This window comes from Sus scrofa, chromosome 3 (assembly GCF_054392235.1).
Source record: "Sus scrofa isolate SSC_HxYL_T2T_F1_AM1 chromosome 3, Sscrofa_HxYL_maternal_Yorkshire_Landrace_v2.0, whole genome shotgun sequence".
NCBI lineage: Eukaryota > Metazoa > Chordata > Mammalia > Artiodactyla > Suidae > Sus > Sus scrofa.
In genome coordinates, this window is record NC_139385.1 from 107,499,134 (window position 1) to 107,519,063 (window position 19,930).

General features: G+C 46.1%; 1 protein-coding gene and 1 long non-coding RNA gene across 3 annotated transcripts in view; both read left to right on the top strand.

Annotated features, from left to right (window-relative positions):
* The window catches only part of LOC146404833 (uncharacterized), a 1,439,763-nt gene that overhangs the window by 547,346 nt on the left and 872,487 nt on the right, over positions 1–19,930 (top strand). The window lies entirely within an intron of this gene.
* Positions 1–19,930, top strand: part of LOC146404836 (uncharacterized) — a 259,354-nt gene that overhangs the window by 112,166 nt on the left and 127,258 nt on the right. The window contains exon 3 of one of the 2 annotated variants that reach the window (XR_014842014.1): positions 1,124–1,792. The exons of the other annotated variant lie outside the window; for it this stretch is intronic. The gene's annotated coding sequence lies outside the window, so the exon portion shown is untranslated. Of the gene's footprint in view, positions 1–1,123; positions 1,793–19,930 lie in introns of those variants that run through there. 2 annotated transcript variants of the gene reach the window in all.

Sequence of the window (19,930 nt, forward strand, 5' to 3'; positions counted from 1 at the left end):
TATTGAGTGAGATGTGATGTTCAGAAAGCCTACAGCACGTATTCCAAGTGGAAATTCTTTCAGTAACAGTGCAGTCGACCCTCTTTTCCCACCACCATCTTTTTCCTCCTGGTTCTTTCTTATATGCAGTCATGGAATAAGAACATCCCTCCTTGGCTGGGTCAGAATGGAGTGTCACCTTCTCGACCCCATCAGCGAATGTTTGTAGTGTTTTGCTGTTTTCTCTGCTGGGTGCTGTTTTCTCTACTGCGTCCACTCTACTTTAGGGCTTCCTTGCTTTACAGGCCTCAATTTAGATACCAATTCTCTTAGAATATGAAAACAGGACACAAATACCTTCCTCCAACTTCCTCATTCTGCTTTTTTTCTGCCTTCTCTTCTCCTTCCCACGAGTGATTATCTAAATCCGTTGGTAAAAGGTTTGCTATCTGGAGTGGTGAGTTTCTCTTTTCTGAATGTTTTTCCTGCCTTGGGCTTCCTGGGGCTTTGGCATGGAAAGCACGTGTCAAAAACAGAGCAAGCATCTAAGTCTGAGGCAGAGGCGCCCATCCAGACAAGGGAGCAGGTACATTTTCCAAGTCGCCAGGACAGCATGGCTGCTCAGGCTTTGCTCCTGGCAGGTTTCAGCACAGTTTGAACAATGATGCCCACCCCCCACCCCCCACTCCCCACTCCAGGCAGCCTCAGCAGTGGCTCTGAAAGAGGCCATGGAGGTCTGGAGGACCTCCTGAAACAGGCCAGGATGCCCTCCTCAGGTCTCACCCTGGAAAATAATGACACAGGCAAAACCACCGCTGTCTCAATGTCGCTGGTCTGCTACTGTGCCCAAGTTTAGTTCCAAGAGCTAAAATTGAACCTTCAGTCCGGTCCCTCTGTGTGATCTGCATCTTGCTCCCCGCTTCCCGCCAGACAAATGATGCCTCTTGAAATTTTAGAGATTTGTATTCTCACTAGGGACGTTTTTAAACAAAATCTTCACTTTCCAGATTCCTCCTGAGTGGACTGCAGGAGGAGATGTCTGTAAGAAATTGTGGGTAGATATCTCAGACAGAAAAAAAAGCACTTTAAATTGACAAATCAGTCTAAACCGCTAAGGTTATAACTCTTTTTTTCCCCTTTCCAGCAGAATAGTAAAACAGACGCGTTATTGGCAGCTCATTAGTGCTAAGAGAGGCAGTCTGCAGCATGACATCAGCCCATGGCTTGACCCAAATCTATTATTTCACCAGAGAGCCTTACGCTGCCGGCTTTCCAACTGTACAGAAGACGCACATGGGGGAGAGGAGAAGACGACATAAATAAGACACAGATTGGAGACTTTTTGATGTGTTTAGCACGTTTTTGTGACTTCCTTTAATACCACAGACCTTGCGTCTTCCACGATTAGAACAAAAGACAAGGTTGAGGTGGGGGTGGGGAGGGGGTGGAGGGAGTCCCATTCAAATAAAAAGTTCCGTTTGCCTAGTTAACATTTTTAATTCAAACGCCCAAAAGGGGAGGCAAAAAATAGGAAGAGAAGAATGCATACCACAGTTGAGTAACTTCAGATATAAAAAGTCCCTTCATTAAGTCCGTTGTTTTTTAATTCATAATTGAACTTAAATAAAGAGCGACCTATAGGCAGCTGTTTCTAATATCGAGTCCCCTCCGCACATGAAAGACGCATTTATTCCTGCAGCAGCCTCCCTACCCTTGGGTGTTATCAGCTGAACATGTTTTGAACCTACCTAATGCATTTGAGGTAGCTTGGGTTTATTTTTCTTTCAATAAAATAAATGGTTTTGTAATTAAATTTCTGCACTGCCTGTGCTTAATGGTTACATTGACAAGTGCTAATGTATGGCAAGAGAATGAGTTTGAAATGAAACATGCTGTTTTCAAATCTGCAAGCAATTTTGCAGTGGGGCAATCAAACCCCTCGTGCCAGCGAAACATTTTCATTAATCGGCTCCTGCGCCCCTGCCCACTCGGCTGGCCGCGGGAGGACACTTTTTAGCTCCCTCTCTGCCCACACTTGCCTTTTTCTCAAACACACAAGCAAGCAAGCAAGCACGCACACACACACACACACACACACAAATATCATGAAGCGAGCCGTTGTTTGAAACCATTTTGTGGTCTCTGGCAGGCGGGCGGGTGGAAATTCGCTGACTTTACACCGTGAAATGTTACAGCTGTCTCCTCCGAAGGGACTGGCTGCCTCAACGTTTCAATCCCTGGCAGCTGGTCAACAAGAAAATCTGTCCCTCTGTTTTCCTTTTTTTTTTTTTTTTTTTAACTTTTTCCCCTTAGCTAAATTTATTTTTGAATAAATCTTCTCATAGAAAATAGAAAACGGCTATTACATCTCTGTAATAGACTTAATGTAACCCAGTCAGTGCAAACCACTTCAAGCCATGGCAAAGGAGGCAGTCTTCCAGAGCCTTGCACTTGTAGGAAGGTTTGTGCACGCAAACCTGGATGGCGGTGGTGGCCTTTGTTGGCTCCAGTTCCGCCAGCAGCTTGGTGACCACAGCCTGTGGCGCATGCATGCGCTCAGGCCTGCGCAGGTACGGACAGTGGACCCATGACCTGAGGCCCTGTCACTTCCCTGGAAGGCCTGTGTTTCATCTGACCACTAGAGGGATGGCTCCCCAAGGCAGTGGCTGCCCTGGAGCTTCCTAGGCCCTCTCATCAAATGCCAGGAAGGGAATACAAGGCCCACAGCAGTGTGGAGCATGCGTAGATGGAGAGCGGCTGGGTCTCTGGCTTGGTGGCTGCCCACAAGGTGTGCAGCTCAGCGTCTTTCCTGCAGACTGTGGGAGAGGAGCCAGAGGCTGCCTGTAGGAATGCTGACTCACCCTCAGGGCAGGCCAGAATTACAGGCTGTCCCACCCTGGCATGGCTTCCCCTTGCGCTGAGCTAGGACACTGTTCAGGAGAAGGGCTTCTGTGTGGTCCCAGCCTCCCTGAATTTACTGCAGTGGAAGTTAGAGGAGATGGCTGCTTGAAGATTTTAGGAGCACAAGGAAGGATCTCAGCGTCTTAGAACTTCCCTGCCCCTTTCTGAAAGCATGAATTCCCTTTAGTAGGGGGCAAACTTTCACTTCATAAGAGGCTTGACTGCAGAAGTCTTTGGGAGGCACACACAGGGATTCAGATCTCCACATCAATGTCAGTGATGAGCAAGGCGATCCCATCACTAGAGGCTGAAAGAAAAAGCACCCAAGTTAATCAGCATCTGGATGGCAGGAGGGAAACTCTAGGAAGGGGCGAGGGCAGAGACATGGGGTGACTGGTATCAGAGCCAGCAGACACCTTCACAATGGCCTTGTGAGGAAATAGAAGGTCCCCTGATTAAAGGACACCAGCAGACTTAGGGAAGAGGTAGAGACTTCATGTAATCCAGGAAAAGGGGGCAGAGAAGAGGCCCAGGCCCCAGAAGGAAGAATGGAAAGGTCGTAAGGAAGTGAAGCTGGAGGGCTGCTCATGTGGACCTTGGCCGAGTCTGAGCTGGGATCCTAAAGAAACTGAGAGGTAAATATTGTGAGAACACTGACATCTACCACTCAAAGTCACTCACTCAAGTGATCACACATGGTACCCCGTATAATAGTGGAACACTACTCCTTCATTCACTGTGCATTCAGCAAAAAGATGGTCTCAAGTGCCCACCATGTGCAAGCCATGGTGCTAGGTCTGCCAGGGCGCAGGCGTACCAAAGACCAGCCCTCTTAAGGATGAAGTGAATGCTGTGATGGAGATACAAACAAAATGCTATGCGACTTCAGGGGAGAAAGCAGTGAGCTGTGCCAGGAGGAGAAGAGAAAGCTTCATGGAAGAGAAGAGACCGATGGGTAGGATTTCAAAAGGAGGGAATGACGTTCCAGGCTAAGGAACTAGTATAAGCATGAAAGAAACACCATAACATGCAGGTATGAAAGTAAAGAGTTGTAGCTAGAGAATGATGAGTGGTCTCAAATGAAAGCAGAAAAAGGCATCTGTGTGTGTGTGTGTGTATGTGTGTGTGTGTGTGTGGTGGTGGGAAGTGGAATTAAAGTTGAGCATCACCTGTATCAAGAGCCCTGGTCAGCAGGCTACAGAAGCAAGCCACAGGCACCTCTTAAAGATGTTGGAGCCTTGAGGAGGGTGTGAGTGGGTGAGGGAGTAGTGATGTGACCCCATATTCTGTGTGTTTTTTACAGACCCTATGAGCCATGAAAAAAGGGGGTACAGGCTGAGGAGGGAAGACCATGGAGGCAGGTGGACCAGAGGCTATTTCAGAGGAGGAGGGCTAGCAAGGCACGCACAGTGTTCCCAGAGAGAGGGAATGGGTGCTGGGGATGCTGCAGGGGTCAGGGACAACCAGTGAGATGTGGTGAGAACAAGGGAAGCACCAGCAAGTAGTCTGCTATTTTCAGACTGCCTGGGAAGATGCTTATGGCCATGACAGGGATAGGGAACTCAGAGAAGTGGTTTTGAGAGAGAGAGAGAAAAAAAAAAACCCATCAGTTCCAATTGGATAGGTGGAGTTAGAGTTCTTGGCCGTATCTTTCATGAGACAATATCCAGAGGGAGAAATGGACCAAAACAGGAAAGGAACATACACATTGAGAGGTGCCAATGCAACAGACAAGAAGAAACAGCAGGGGAAGTCGGAGATGAGCCAAGAGGAAGAGGGAGGAGAATCTCAAGAAGAACTGGAACTTATTTCTGACGCTTCAAGGAGGCGCCCGAAGGGGAGGTGCTGAGCCGGTTGGGTTCAGCAATAAAGAGGACAGTGGTTACAGTGGAGGACAATCTCAGTAAAGGAGAAATGGGACACAGAGGCAGCGAGAATGGGTTTAAAGAAGTTTCACAGTGGTATGTGAAAGATTTGGGGGGTGAAGGGCCCTTGAACAATATTTAGCGAGGAATTAGTAAGGAGGGAGAGATTAAAAAGATATCAGAGAGGGGGTCCTGTGATGGAGCAGAAGGGGGTGGAGGAGGGATTGACCTGGGGAAGCAGCAGGAAGGAGAGGTGATGGGCCAGAGATAAAGGCAAGGGTGGGGGCGAGACTACTGGCAGCCTCTTGAGGAAGAAGCCAATGAGACCACGTGCTAAGAGAGGGGCTGGGGGTGGAGGTGATGGTAAGAGCGGGGTGGCTTGGAAATTGGAGGCAGGCAGGAAATGGGGTAGAAAGTCAAGCAGGAATGAATAATAGGGCATAAGCAGCACCGAGAAGCAAAACGAAGATGGAAACCCGACTCAGCATGCCTAATGTGTGCTCCTGCCATCCCTGTCAGTCTGGGAGCAGGAGCAGGAGCAGAGAACACGTGGCAGGGACCCTGGCTGCAGATGGCACCACAGCTGCAGTGGAAAGCCAGGAGCAAGGGCCTTAGGGGCCCACCAAGGAGAATCTGACAGCAGGAAGCCTTTCGGTTGACACGCGTGAGCTTCACCTCCAAGACCGGTGCAGCCTTGTCTTAGGCTGAAATCTGGAGAGCAAATTTGGAAAAGCTTTAAACAAAAAATACATACCACTGCCAGAGAGAACTGTACCCTAGAGGATTAGAAACCTAAGTGCCTGAGCATCCTCTCCTTCTCCCCTCGGCTTGCCTGGGCCATGTGATCCTGGCAGATCGCTTACTTCTTTCCTCCTCCACACCTACCTCTGGGACACATTCCGTTGACTTACTACCCTTCTGGGGGGGAGAAAGGTGTGATTTAAATGATGGTAATCTCCCAGAGAAAGAGATTTGAGTCTTCAAAATTCTGTAGTTGTTGCCCTCTTGTTGCAGCAAGACAACAATAAAACAAACACGTAAAAGCCATTTTGCAGAAACCTCCGTTGGTCTTTTGACTTGTTCTTGATGTTCAGTGGCATTGTCTAAGCTAAAGAGATAACTAAACAAATTCTGTCCCCTTCAGTCTGGAAAAGTAAACCCTGTCAGAGCTGGGGTCGGGTCTTCATGCTCCATGTGAATGGAGGATCCAGACGGAGCTTACAGTTGCCTCAAGCGCTGACTCTGTCAGGACAGCATCTAGCCTCAACCAGAATAGAGAAAGGCTCACAAGAGCTAAGGCTCGATGTCCAGGGTCAGAAAGCCTCAAGCAGAGGACAAGCCCAGAGGAGGGAACACAAAGCACCGTGGCACCATCCACCATGACCCACCTAACTGACAAAAGGCGGTGATACCATGGGTTCTGTTCTGCTGTACCTCCTTCAAGCATCTTCCGAGTCCCTTCCCAAAGCCCTAAGAAGACTTTTGAAGCCGCTCTTTGTCACCTGTTGACTTTAAACTCAGGCACTGTGCCATTAGAAGGCCAGAGTGAGACAAAGGAAGTCAGAGCCCAAGAAAGGCCTCCATTGCTGTCCCACCGGGAATCTCATGACTGTGAGACACCCAGGCACGATTTGGAGTGGGGACCACAAGGAGCCTCCACAGTGGCCCTGAAAGGCAGAGCACAGACTGAGCATCCAGCCTCCATGATATGTCCCAGTTCTCCTGTGAGCTCTTTTTATTTTCCATCAGGGCCACATGTAGGAAGGATAAATTTCTTTTGTTGTTGTTGTTGTTGGGTTTTTTGTTTTTGTTTTTTTTGTCTTTTTAGGGCCACACCCACAGCGTATGGAGGTTCCCAGGCCAGGGGTCGAATTGGAGCTACAGCTGCTGGCCTAGCCACAGCCATAGCAACGCTGGATCCAAGCTGTGTCTGCGACCTACACCACAGCTCACAACAATGCCGGATCCTTAACCCACTGAGAGAGGCCAGGGATCCAACCTGCAGCCTCATGTTTCCTAGTCAGGTTCGTTTCTGCTGCGCCACGACAGGAACTCCAGGAAGGATAAATTTCAGAAGCTGACTTTCACTGTCTAAAACATACACCTTTTTCTTCCAAAGGAGCTGCCTTACCAGTGTGAATTTTGATGACCCACCAAAGGGAGGAAGCAGTAAATAATCACTGTTGGGATTTACAATGTATTCAACTCTTTACCAAGTATTTGTTTTGGCAGTTGTTTCACGGCGTACCCGTTATTTGGGCAGCATCATCCCCATCTCACAAGTGAGGAGCTGGGTTTGATTCATATCTGGATTAAAAAGCCTATGCCTGTTCTCCAGATTTCCTCTTCCTGCCAAGTCCTTCACATCCTTGTGCTGCCCTGTAGCAACCTTGGTCTCTCCAAATTAAAGAGTCCTCCTATGTTGAAGCTCCCCATGTTGGTTTCTGTGTGGAAGAGGGCTAGACATCTCAACACGTTGGCTGGAAACCAATAAATCTTTCATCCAAGTGTTGGTTGAGACCAGCAATATGCTCAGCAGAGATCTCATCTGCAAGGACATGGCTACCTGCTTTGGATATAGAAAAACATGGGCACTTTCCTCATCCTCCTTGCAGCTAGGCCCCAGAGGCACAGGTGGTCATTTCAAGATGCAGAACAAACCTCACAAAATAATTCTCAGGACCCAGTGAGCGCCAAGGGGCACCGTTGTGTCCCAGGAGTCCCAAAACAGCCTCCTTTGACCATGGTAGTGGCAAATGCGCCAGTGGGAGGGTGGCATTTTTGGACCCCCCCCCCAACTAAACATGCCTTGCTTCGCTTCTTTGATGTCTCCCCTTGGACCTGGAGAAGGCTGCTAACATTGGAGGAGAAAAATGGGAGTGTTCTGGTGATAAAAACAAGCTAGCCCAGTGTGCTGAGGCAGCTCATGCTTTATGTAGCAGAACTGATTGAGGACCATGATTCACCCTCCCCTTGGCCTTCAGGCCTTGTTAACCCTTCCAGGAAGGAAGCTGCCCAGAGAAGGAGGGAGAGGGAGGGAATCCAGAACAGTCCCCACCATGAGAAGGTGCTGGGCCTGGCAGCAGGACAGGGGAGAGCAGAACCTGAAAGCTGGCTGTGAGAGGGGCAGGGAAAGCTGGGTGCTCTGAGGCCAGAGGGCTCATTATGAGAACTTTCTTAATGACCGTAAGTCCTGGGGGAGGCACGTGAGCAAGGCCTGGCGCCAGCCATGCTCGCATGGGGCTTCCTGTCCAGATGGCAAATGTGCAGGGAGTGAGGGAGGCGAGTGAGAAGAGACCACGTGGTTGCCAAAGGTGACTGATGGCCTTGGTTTGGCAGATCTGCTCCTGTGGGATCGGGTTTTACTGGAATGAGACACAAAGATTAGTGACTTTCATATAAGAAAGAACCCCGGTTCCTGGTTTCTGGAACAGCGTTTCTTTGTGGTTCTTTGCATGTTTCACTTAGACTCTCCACCTCGAGACCTTGGCTCACTACCTTCTTCCCTCTTTCCTCAAGTCCAAGTCTGGTCTGGCCAGTGCAGGCCTCCGGGAAGGCCTCTTGATGAAGTCACCCGTGATGGTCCAACCTGGACTCCCCTCCCCTATCTGCTGATGTGCCTGGAGGCAGAAATCCTGCTGGTTTGGGATTCTCCAACAGGCACATGTATTCAGGGTGAACGCTTATCTTCTCAGAGCCTCAGTGTTACTCAGAGATGGTGGGGGTATGAATGTATCAGACTTAATCTGTTAAAAGAGTTCATGGAGTAAAATACTAAACTGGCAAAAATGGTCAAATTAAAGCTGAGCTGTAAAAGAAATTCCACGAAGGTGGAGGGCCACTCTGGGCCATACCCAGCTCGACACCTGCCTGCCCTCCTCTCCACTGGGGAACTTGGGCAGGCAAGTTGGAGAAGTGGGTGGTGTGGGATTAAGAGACTTGGGGAGCAGGGAAGTTCTCCTTCTCTTCCTTTCAGGCTGGGCAATGAGGAGGGGAAGCCTTGCTGATTAACAGCAAGTGGAAACTGTCTGGTCAAACGGCAATTCACAATATTCAAAATTAGGAGTTCCCATTGTGGCTCAGTGGGTTAAGGACCCAGTGTTGTCTCCCTGAGCATGCAGATTCAACCACTGGCTTCATTCAGTGGGTTAAGGATCCCTCATTGCCACAAGCTGCAGCATAGGTCAAAGATACAGCCCGGATCCAGTGTCGCTGTGGCTGTGGTGTAGGCCAGCAGCTGCCGCTCTGATTCGACCCCTAGCCTGGTAACTTCCATATGCCGAGGGTGTAGCCTTTAAAACAAAGAAGGAAAAAAATTCAAAAGTAATAGCAAATGCTGTTTATCTTACACTGCCTGCCAGGCACTGTGCTAGCTGCATTATGCGTATTGTTTCACTCGACCCTCACAACAGCCAGTGGGGTAAATATCCCTCACTTTGCAGGGGATGAAACCAAACCACCATGAGGTAAAGGAAGTTTCCCCAAGTCAGAAAGCTAATTGAGGATACAATCCAGGCCTCCCGGACCCTTAGTTCCTGCACCATGCTGCTGCGGGGATATTAAGGGAGAGACATGCAGCCTGTCTGCACAACCTAGCACAGGTCCTCCGTAACATTTTGTGCTTCTTGTGTTGGCTCCAAATATTGACCTCCCCTGTTGCAGATACAGACCCTAGCTCCAACGGGGAGCTCAGTCTGTCGTGCTGGTTCCTCCCCAAACTGGGGCTGCTGGGCAAGGTGTATGGGGACCTCAGCCCCTATACCAGCATCTGGAAGTTTTCACAGCGCCCCCGATTGACTTATTTAACTGGAGAAAACGTAGCTGATTTGGTCCATCCCTTACCAAGTTTGGAAATCACCAAGTCACATCTAGGTGTGCATAAGCGAGGGATAAGGATCCGTTTAGAGGGCAGCCAGGAGATAGCTGGTTGTTAATCTTTGCACCGAGAGAGGTTCCTCAGGGTGAGAAATCAAACGCTGGGACAGCTCATCTCCGAGAACTTTTCCATCCAGTAAATGTCCAGGTTGATATTTTTCATTGCGGTCACGGTGAAGAACCCTGGTTATTTTTGGTAATGCTCACCACAGCCATCGCATTCATTTATTCCTACAGCATTTTATGATGTGTCTGACCCAGGAAAATGTGTGCCGGCTTGTGGGGAGGGGGTCCTTCATTGTCTCCCCTCTTTCAGCCTTCCTTTTTCTTGGCTCTTCCCCTGCAGTGGGAGTAGGTTTTAACATCTGTTCAGATGTGTCCCATCTCCCCAAAGGCCCCCCTAACTTTAATGTTCTGGGGGATGGCCAAGTCTGCTGAGTCCTAACATTTTCCTTGGCAGGGACCGTCCCACTCCACTGAGATGGGTTGGGTGATCCATCAGGCCTTGGTGCCGCTTCTCAAGGTGGCGCCAAGTGCAGCCACCAGAGCTTTCCTGACACCCTTCCCAGGCTCCATGGGCTCTGGCATGCCCTGCATCCCACCTCTTCCAAGTGCACTGGCTTCCTGGAGCATCAGCAGACTTCACCGTCTCTCAGGCCAGAGCCCACAGGAGCAGCATTAAATTTTAAGCTTTATCCTCACTGCCTCTGTGCAGCCCACCTGGTGCTCACTGTTCTCTCCCAGCTGCCTCTTCTGAGGGCTTCAGTCTTTCCGATAAGAGGGGAAAGTTCATTCATCCACTCGACCAGAATTTGTTCCAAGTATCTATACAACTCTGTTCGTTTCCCTACCCACTTAATCAACCGAGCAGTGAACAAAACAGACAAGAAAAAGAAAATCCTGCTCTCGTGGCACTTAAATCCTAATACATCTAATTAAGTTAAAATGAAGTTGTTAGAAATTTAATATGTTCCTCCTCTCAGGATACCTATTTCTTAAGAGAAGAGTCTGGAGAAGTAGAGTTTAACCCAAAAAGAAACCAAGTACTGATGGTGGAATTCCTAGCTCCTGTGGGGGCGACATTTAGGACTGAGCATCCTCTTTTGTCCTCTCAAACAGGGATTGGCCAGGTATAGCCCATGGGCAGCTCACTATCTGTTTTATATAGTTCATGGGCTAAGAATGGTGTTTACATTTTTGAACAGTTGAAAAAATTCAATAAAAGAGTCATATTTTGTGACATGGAACATTATATGACATTCACATTTCAGCCTGCAAAAGTTCTTCTGGAGCACAGCCATGCCCGCTCACTCACGTATTGTCTACAGCTGCGATTGTGCTGCAAGGCCAGTTAAGTAGTTTGCAAGTGGCCCCCAAAGTCTAAATCGTATACTACCTGGCCTTTTTCAGAAAGTTTGTCCCCCCAGAAATGGGGACAGCCATTTATTATCCATGTGCACAGAGCCGGCCCATTCAGGCAAGGAGGAATCTCTTTCTTAGTCTGTCTATGGAAAAGAATTATAACGTGAACTTAATATTGGAGGCTGAGAACCTGTTCCTGATATCTGTCTTCTCTTTGGCACACAGGGAGACAAGCCCTCCCAGGAAGTGTCCGACAAAGATAAGATTCCTTCCCAGCAGAATCTTTAGTGTTATTTGCCAAGTTTAGGAGCAAACCTTCACCTTGGGAGATTCTGGGCTCCATGGCAGTGCGGGGCTCATAATAATAATATTTTGCCTGTGGAAAAAATACAGGACTAACACAGGCAATGAGATCAAATCCCCATTCTGCCACTTAATTAGTTGTGTGGTATGGGGCAAAGTACTTAACCTGTAGAAAGTAGCCTGTTCTCTCATGTGTGTCAGGGCCTGCCTTCCCTGCTTCAAATGGCTGTTAACAGAAACAAATGCCACCATACATATGAAGAAGCTTTGTAAACCAGATGGCAGCATGCAAATCCATCATCTTTCCTTTTTCTTGGGTGGGGAGCAGCATTATTTGAACTCTTATCATTCTTATTTGTTGGTAGAGACCCAGTCAGTGTCAAGGTGCAACAGACCTAGAATCGTGTTCCCTTTGACTTCAGACAGGTTTGCCTGTCCTGAGGCTCCACCTCTCCCCACTCCCTCAAGATGCTACCTGCTCTCTGCAGTCAGTTTGGGGAGGTTTTTTTTTTTACTTTTTAATTTTTTTTTATCATTTATTTATATGTATATTTTTTTCTACTGTACAGCAGGGCGACCCAGTTACACATACATGTATACATTCTTTTTTCTCACATTATGTGTTCCATCATAATTGACTGGACATGGTTCCCAGTGTAACACAGCAGGATCCCATTGCTAATCCATCCCAAAGGCAACGTTCTGCATCTATTTACCCCAAGCTCCCACTCCCTCCCCTTCCCCCTTGGCAACCACAAGTCTATTCTCCAAGTCCATGATTTTCTCTTCTGTGGAAAGGTTCATTTGTGCTGTATATTAGATTCCAGATAAAAGTGATATCATATGGTATTTGTCTTTCTCTTTCTGACTTACTTCACTCAGGGTGAGAGTCTCTAGTTCCATCCATGTTGCTACAAATGGCATTATTTTGTTCTTTTTTATGGCCAAGTAGTATTCCATTGTGCATATATACCACATCTTCCTGATCCAGTCATCTATCAGTGGACATTTGGGTTGACTCCATGTCTTCTCAATCATGTGGGAAACATAGGCCTCACACAACCCAATAAGAATGATGACAGCACACCTTTGGTTCTTCCAGCAGCTTCCTGTGGCTGAGCTTGCAGGATGCCACAGCTGCTCTCCATCCAATCCCCACCCCGTTTAAACCCCCTACGACATATGAGCGAAGGGACTGCCAGTCCCCTGGACTGTGTGCTTATTTCTCCCCCGGTTTGTAGCCCCCTCAAGTGCAGGGAATTTATTTCCCACTAGGGACTCCTGATTATCCTAAGAGCGATAGCTATCTATTTCGGGTAGTTTAGATTTGGGGAAAGAGTGAAAGGTGCAGAGAGACAAGATTTTTTTTTGTCTTTTTTAGGGTTTCACCCAAGACGTATGGAAGTTCCCAGGCTAGGGGTCAAATCGGAGCTGCAGCTGCTGGCCTACAGCACAGCCATAGCAACGTGGAATCCTTTAACCTACTGAGCAAGGCCAGGGATCGAACCCACATCCTCATGGATACTAGTGGGGTTCTTAACCCACTGAGCCACAGTGGGAACTCTAAACAAGACTTAAAAATTAAAATCTCCCTCCCTCACTAGACTATAAACATTTTAGAGGCAGAAGCTATTTCTATCCCGCAGCTCTCCACTGTGTCATCAGCATCTCCAGGGTGCCTGGCATCTGGTAGGGGCTGAATAAACATTTGAATGAATGAATGACTCGTATCTTAGGATTTACCAACAAGATCTCAAACCATTCTGTTGATAACTTTCATGAAAAAAATAGATCCCTTCTATGAGAAATGCAGCATTCTACACACAGGAGGTGCCGAATACATCAGTACGTGGTGACAACAATGAGCACGAGGCTAAAAAGTCAGTCTCCCAAATCTCAAAGGCAAATGAACAGAACAGCCAAATGAACATGTGAATAGGGTTGAAGTTTAATAAAATCTTTTAAAAAACTGTTGTTTGCAAGCAAAGAAATACTTGATATTTTGTTCAAGGATTTAGCTGCTCTAAAATAATGGTAACTTAGAACTCGGACATAAGACGTGGGAAGTTTAGGGTGGCAGTTTCATTGGGTGCATCTCCTGAGAAAACTCTCAAACTAAGGAAAAATACTCTGACAGTGACACACAAAGGCTGGTACTTATAACTACCATCCTCCGTGTTTCGGGGAAAGGAGTTTTAATGATGGGCCAAAGAACAGATGTCAAATCCCCTGCCATCCTTCTGCTGTTTGCTGTTTGTTATGAGTCACCCTGGAGCCTGTCCATCCCGGGACTGATTTTCATGGGAAGCATCGATGTGTGACCAGACGTGTGTGCTGATGGATGGGCTCACGTGAGGATAGCCAGGAGGCTGGGCCTCAGGCTTCCGTTAGCTCTGGCCTTCCTTGCTTCTTTGGCCACTTTGTTCCCCTTCCCCCACATCCCTCCTCCATCCCCTTTGTCCTCCCCTCCCAAGCCAGATTTTCACAATAAACATGGATTCTCACTTCAGTTTCTACGGCCCGGCTGATCAAATACAGAAGTAAGGGCTGCAGAAACACCTCTGCTTAGGACATGCATGTGGTCCATGCCACCCATGGGAAGCAGGAGTTCTGAGAAGGGAGAGGGCCATCTCCTGGACAGCAGTGGGAAGAGATTAGTGGCTTTCTTGGTCTTTGCACTTGGTGCCCCAGGAGAGAACCCTGTAGCCATCCTGAGTTGCCCACTCGCTCCCAAGCTTTCTGGGACTCTGTCCAGGTTTTCCGGCTAGCTCAGCCATTTCTGCTAGCAGACCTGGTCTGTCACCTCCCTTACTGTTCTGAACTATGCACGGACAATTCCTCTTCCCCTTTATTTAGCCCAGTACAGTGCTGGGATTTTGCATAAGGAATGTTGTTAAAAATCTAAGGAAATACCCAAACACTTGGAATAGGGTTTCCTAAGCATACTTCATTAGCCAAAATCCCTAGTCCTTCTCCTGTTCTTGGTTCCTAGAGCCCTCCTAGAGCCCTGACCTGCTAGGCACGTTAAGTTTTAGTAGAGACAGCCAGTTTCCAAATGGCTGTACAGTTTTGCACTCCTATCAGCAGTGCTGGAGAATTCCATCCCTCAAGATACCATCCACCTTTGCTCTTGCCAGTCTGTTCCATTTCACTCCTTTTGGTGGATGTGTATGAGTATCAAATTGTGGTTTTAATTTGCATTTTCCTGAAGAATAACGATGTCGAGCACCTTTCCTTATATATTTCTAGGCCATTCAGTGATTCTCTTTTGCAAAGTGCATTTCAAATCTTCTACACATTTTTAATTGGATACAAGCCCCTTTTCAGATAAATCTGCCATAAAAATCTTCTGCCAGTCTGTCACTTGCCTCTGCACTCTCTTCATGCTCTTATGGCCCAGGGAAATCTTCTTGTAACATAAAACCAGAGTCAGGAGGACTGAATCCACAGCAGGGCTGGCTGCTTTTACTTGATTGCATTTCCAAATCATTCTTCAGAAAGTCAATCGTATTTATAATTCAGCACCACAGAAGGTGCCCTTGCGTCCCTCTCAATCAATACCCCCCTGCAAAAGTAAATTCTATCCTGACCTCTGCCACCATAGATGTATTTTGCCTGTGCTTGTCCTTCACCTAAATGGAATCACACGGTGTGTCCTCTTCTGTGTCTGGCTTCTTTTGCTCTACACTATGTCTGTGAGATTCGTCCACTTTGTGTGCTGCAAGACTTCATTCTTTTTCATTGCTAGATGATATTCCATCCCAAACTGCAGTTTCGGTTGTTTCTCTGACGGTGCTATAATGAGTAAAGCTGATATATATTTTTACAACTTTATATAACATTATTATAAACATGTGAAACATATAAAGCTATATTCCTGTACATCAGTTGCTTGACAAATATAATCTTGGTCCTCTACCTAGGAATGGAGTTGCTGGGCCTTGGGGTATCAATTACTGCTTTGTGTCAGTAGCTATTGCCAATTTTCCAAAATGGTTGTATGACTTTTTCTAATTCCCACTTATAGTGTAAGAATTCCAGTTGCTCCAATTCTCTCCAACACTTGATATTGTCAAAGTTTTTTATTTTTTATTTTTGAAATTTTGGCCCTTCTGTAATATGTATTTCCCAGTGAAGTTTTAATTTGCATTTTCCTGATGACTAATAACATTGAGCACGTTTTCATATGCCTGTTGGCCATTTGGATATCCTCTTTTGTGAAGTGGCTAATTGAGTCTTTAATACAGTTCATAAACTTTGGTTTGTATTTTTCTTATTGACTTATAAGGATTCTTTATATATTCTCAGATATACATGTCTTGAATATTTATCTCACAGTCTGTGGTCTGCCTTTTCCTTCTCTTAATGACGCCCTTTGATGAATGGAAGTTCTTAATTTGTGCGAAGTTCGTAATATCGACCTGTTTCTTTGCCTTCAGGAAGACCCTCTGCTTTGGGTTCTTTCTCTGCTCTCAGTTCCCAGGCCCCCGGCTGTTCTGTCCTGACACGCAGATCCCTTTTGCTCCACTGACTTGCTCTAGATCCCTGAGGTGGAGGCTCAGTGTTTCTGACTGGTGCTTAGACTTATTTCCTCTGTGGCCACAGGTCTTGAAGGCTGGCATTGCCATCTTCCTAGGGGACGCTCTACTCACCATCAGTGGCCAGCAATCCTTCCCTAGGTCCTTCTGCATTTCACACTCCAGCCTGGGCCCCACCCCAGACTCATTCACCAAGCAGAGGTGACTCACTCACCTTATCACGTCCTTCCTGGCTCTGGTTATGCTTCCCCCTCTCCCCACTTTGACCGGTGATCTTCGACACTCCCTTTAGTGCCCTCTCAGCAAGGGGACACTTCTCAAGATTTCCACTCTACTGGATTATAATATAAACTTACTTTACAGCTCGGGACCAAGGTCTGATATCACAGGCTCAATGTTTAAACTCCAGATTTGGGCCCAGCATAATCCAATTAAAATATATTCAAATGGCTGTGACCACTGCGTATGTCTATAGCACTATTAGAGCTACTCCTTTTTCCCCCTTCTAAGAGGTCTTTCACTTGGAAGTGAAGGGATCTGGAAATGCAGTCAGATAAAAGCAGAAGTTCATAAACTTGGATGTGAAAAAAATTCACATCTTCATTTCCACAAACCTATTTGAAAATTAGCATTTCCTTTCATTATGAACACAGACAACAAACTACAGCACTGGCCATCCCTGTGGCTTTATCATCAACAGAAATCATAGATACCTTCATATCACATTATAGTTGTTGACGATCGTTTGAATAGTCATTGACACTTATCCCTATTTCAATATTACATAAGTTTTTAGACCCACCACCAGGTTTGGCAGTGAATGGGTTAGTAAGGAAGCAAATATAGTACTATCTCACAAATTTGTTTCTTAAAAATATCCTGATAACTTTATTTCAATATCACTTATGCATTAAGAATATTTTTCTGAGAAGGGATCTGTAGATTTTATGGAACTGTCCAAGAGCTCCCAGGCACACACACACACACAAAAAAAAAAAAAAAAAAAAAAAAAAGATTAAAAACTCCATCTGTTAAGAGACACTCTTAAATCCATAGCAACCTAAAGTCACGCAGTGACTTAGGTGGATGAATCAGCAGCTATGCTTCTGGGTCAGGTGGTGCCGAAAGTCTGCTCCATCTCTGCTACTGTGTTCCTTTGGCGTGGGGGTAGGGATTGGAGGATGTCAAGGGGCCCAGGCATGTGGCTCCAGTTTTCTCTGGATTCTGGCATTCCAGGGATTCTGAAAGAACAGGGCATCTCTTCTGCAGGTCAGAGGAAATGGGTAGCTCTCCAGCTAAATAGATTTCATGCTTGACTTCAGCGGAATAGCTCAAATGATGATCTGTTTGGGAGAGTAAATTAAAGAGGTAAGCACGCATGCTGGTTTTATTTGGTTTAACTTTTGCCGGTTGCTTCCCTAAGCATTTCAAATGTAGAATATAAGTTATCAGACCTCTCTTAACAGCCTTGAAACCTCCCTGACTGCCCAATTCAAATTCTGGCCAGATCCTACTTCTTAGGAGGCACTGACCTCAGATGAGCTTGAAGAAAAGGACTTACCAGGATCTCTCTTTTCTTCGGCCACTTGAAACATGACTACCTCTTTTTTCACAGCTCCGAATACTCAATATTGATTTCACTCACTTCTCTCGCCCCCATTTCTCCTCATCGCTATCCTTACTTGCAGTTCGTGGACCAAAATGGTCATGAAGAAGAGTTGTCTTCCATTCTTAGAAGCATTGCTTCTGTGTTCTCATTTGATGTATAAAACACAAAACGGAAGAGGTTTGGTAACATTGCATATGAGTCCAACTCCTTGGCTCATGCCATGAAAAACCAGTGAGGTCCTAGGTCCTAAAAACTGGGGATATATGCTTCATGTTGCTATCTAAATATCCTTAAGTAGCATGTTTCTCTTAGATCCTGCCACGCCTCTCCCTCACCCTCCATCTACCCAATGCATCCTAACCCTCCATTCCATCATACAAGCCACCAGAAAAGGGAGTTAAGACGGTTGTGAGTCAGGTGGAGCACTTCCATTGACCCCTTGTCTTCTTCTGTAAAGAATGGTGTTGGCATGTCTATGGCCACCTCCTCCTCCCCAATAAAGTCACTTCTTTTGAATGTTTGAATGTGTTCTTTTAAAAGAAAAGAGACTGTAGCAGTTCGTGTGCATGACCTTCTTCCAAGGTAATGGAAGTTCTCTATAAAAAGTTCAGATGCCATTTGTTGTTATCAGGACCACTAGCCAAACTGTTGAAATTGCCAGAGTTTTATTAATGCTATTTTGCAATAGTCCCATCTCACTATGGGGGAACTTGGCCTTTGTTTTATAGTTCTGAGATGTGTAACACGAATGAATGGTTTTGAGCTATCTCCAGCCTACAAGTGATGAGTGTCAGTTTCTTGGACACTACTAGGAAATCTGTGACTCTGAGCAGAGTTGTAATGATTCAAAGGCAAGCTGCCATGGAATGAGCTTTGGAGTCTGTGAGTCACAACTAGAACTCAGCAATTCTAGTTCTGACCTTTCCACCAATCAATGTGTGACCTTGGGCAGGTCCTTTAATGTTTTGGGTCCCCAATTTTCTCATCTATAAAAGGAGAGAGAAGGCCTGGACGAGTATAAATTCCTTCCAGCTCTGTCATTTTATTATTCTAATAAATGCATCCAAAAAAGTCACAGAAGTTCCCTGGTGGCCTAGCGGTTGAGGATCTGGCGTTATCACTGCTGTGGCTTGTGTTCAATCCCTAGCTTGGGGAACATCCGCATGCCTCGGGTGAAACCAAAAAGAAAAAAAAAAAAAAAAACCATGAAAACCCTAATTATAGCAATCAAGAAAAATAACTGTGATTCTGTTGATTCTGTTTAATATGGTGTTAAAAATTCCTTTTTGACTTTTGAGACTCCTGATGACTCAATATCTGTACCCTGAAACTCTACTAGATCCCTGTAAACTATTTTTAAGAATTGATTTGGGGCCAGTATTGAAATCCTGGGTCTTATTATCTGAGTCTCAGATTCTGAGCTGTGAGAAAGTCTATTCAAAATGGTATGTTTCTCTTGCAGCAATTGTTATGTGGTCAAATTTTACGATGTTTTAACATTCATTGCTTTTCACTGTCTAAACACTCTTCTATAACCCAGTGAGTGTGTGAGGTTAAAGTAGAATGGAATTCATTCTGGGTTTGATTTCAGCTGCTGATTCTAATGGAAGTCCTCTCATATCTGTTCCTTCTTTCTCAACATAGTTAAGGGAAAGAGACTTAGAAAAGCTCAGACTCTGCTCATGACCTTAAATCTCTGTGACTCTGGGGAAGGAAAAATGTTGCTCTGTGTCTTCATCCCCAGGTTTAACAACTGTAAAGTGTGGTGATACTTCACATGAATAGAAATCTATTCATTGGTGGGAGTTCCCGTCATGGCGCAGCGGAAACCAATCTAACTAGGAACCATGAGGTTGCAGGTTCGATACCTGGCCTTGCTCAGCGGGTTAAGGATCTGGCATTGCCGTGAGCTGTGGTGTAGGTCACAGACGCGACTGGAATCTAGCATTGCTATGGCTGTGGTGTAGGCTGGCAGCTACAGCTCCAATTGGACCCCTAGCCTGGGAACCTCCATATGCCGAGGATGCGGCCCTCGAAAGACAAAAAAAAAAAAAAAAAAAAAAAAAAAGAAAAAAAATCTATTCATCGGCACTATATTTTTTGAGTAATAAAATATTTACCATATTGCTTTCTTACTTTTCAAACATAGAATTTCCCCAAGTTTATAATGATTCTGAGTTACCATGTTCTAATGTTACCTTTACTTGTTTGATTTCATAGTGCTTCAAGAAGGAATAATGGGCAAAGAGGGCTTCAGAGGACACAACGGTATTTCACAGTTCAGTTGCATCTCAAGCCAAAGGCAGGCCTGTTCAAGCTGCTGCTGAATGCTACATTTAGCCAGTTTAAGATTATGGGATGCCACAGACGGATTCTTAGAAGGCTATGTCCTTTTAGTCAAGTCATTCCCCCTTTGAACAAGGCTTGCTCTCTCTCCTGCCTTCCCCCTTTCTGGCTCCTGCGCCACCACTCCCTCCTAAGTACACATGAACACTTGT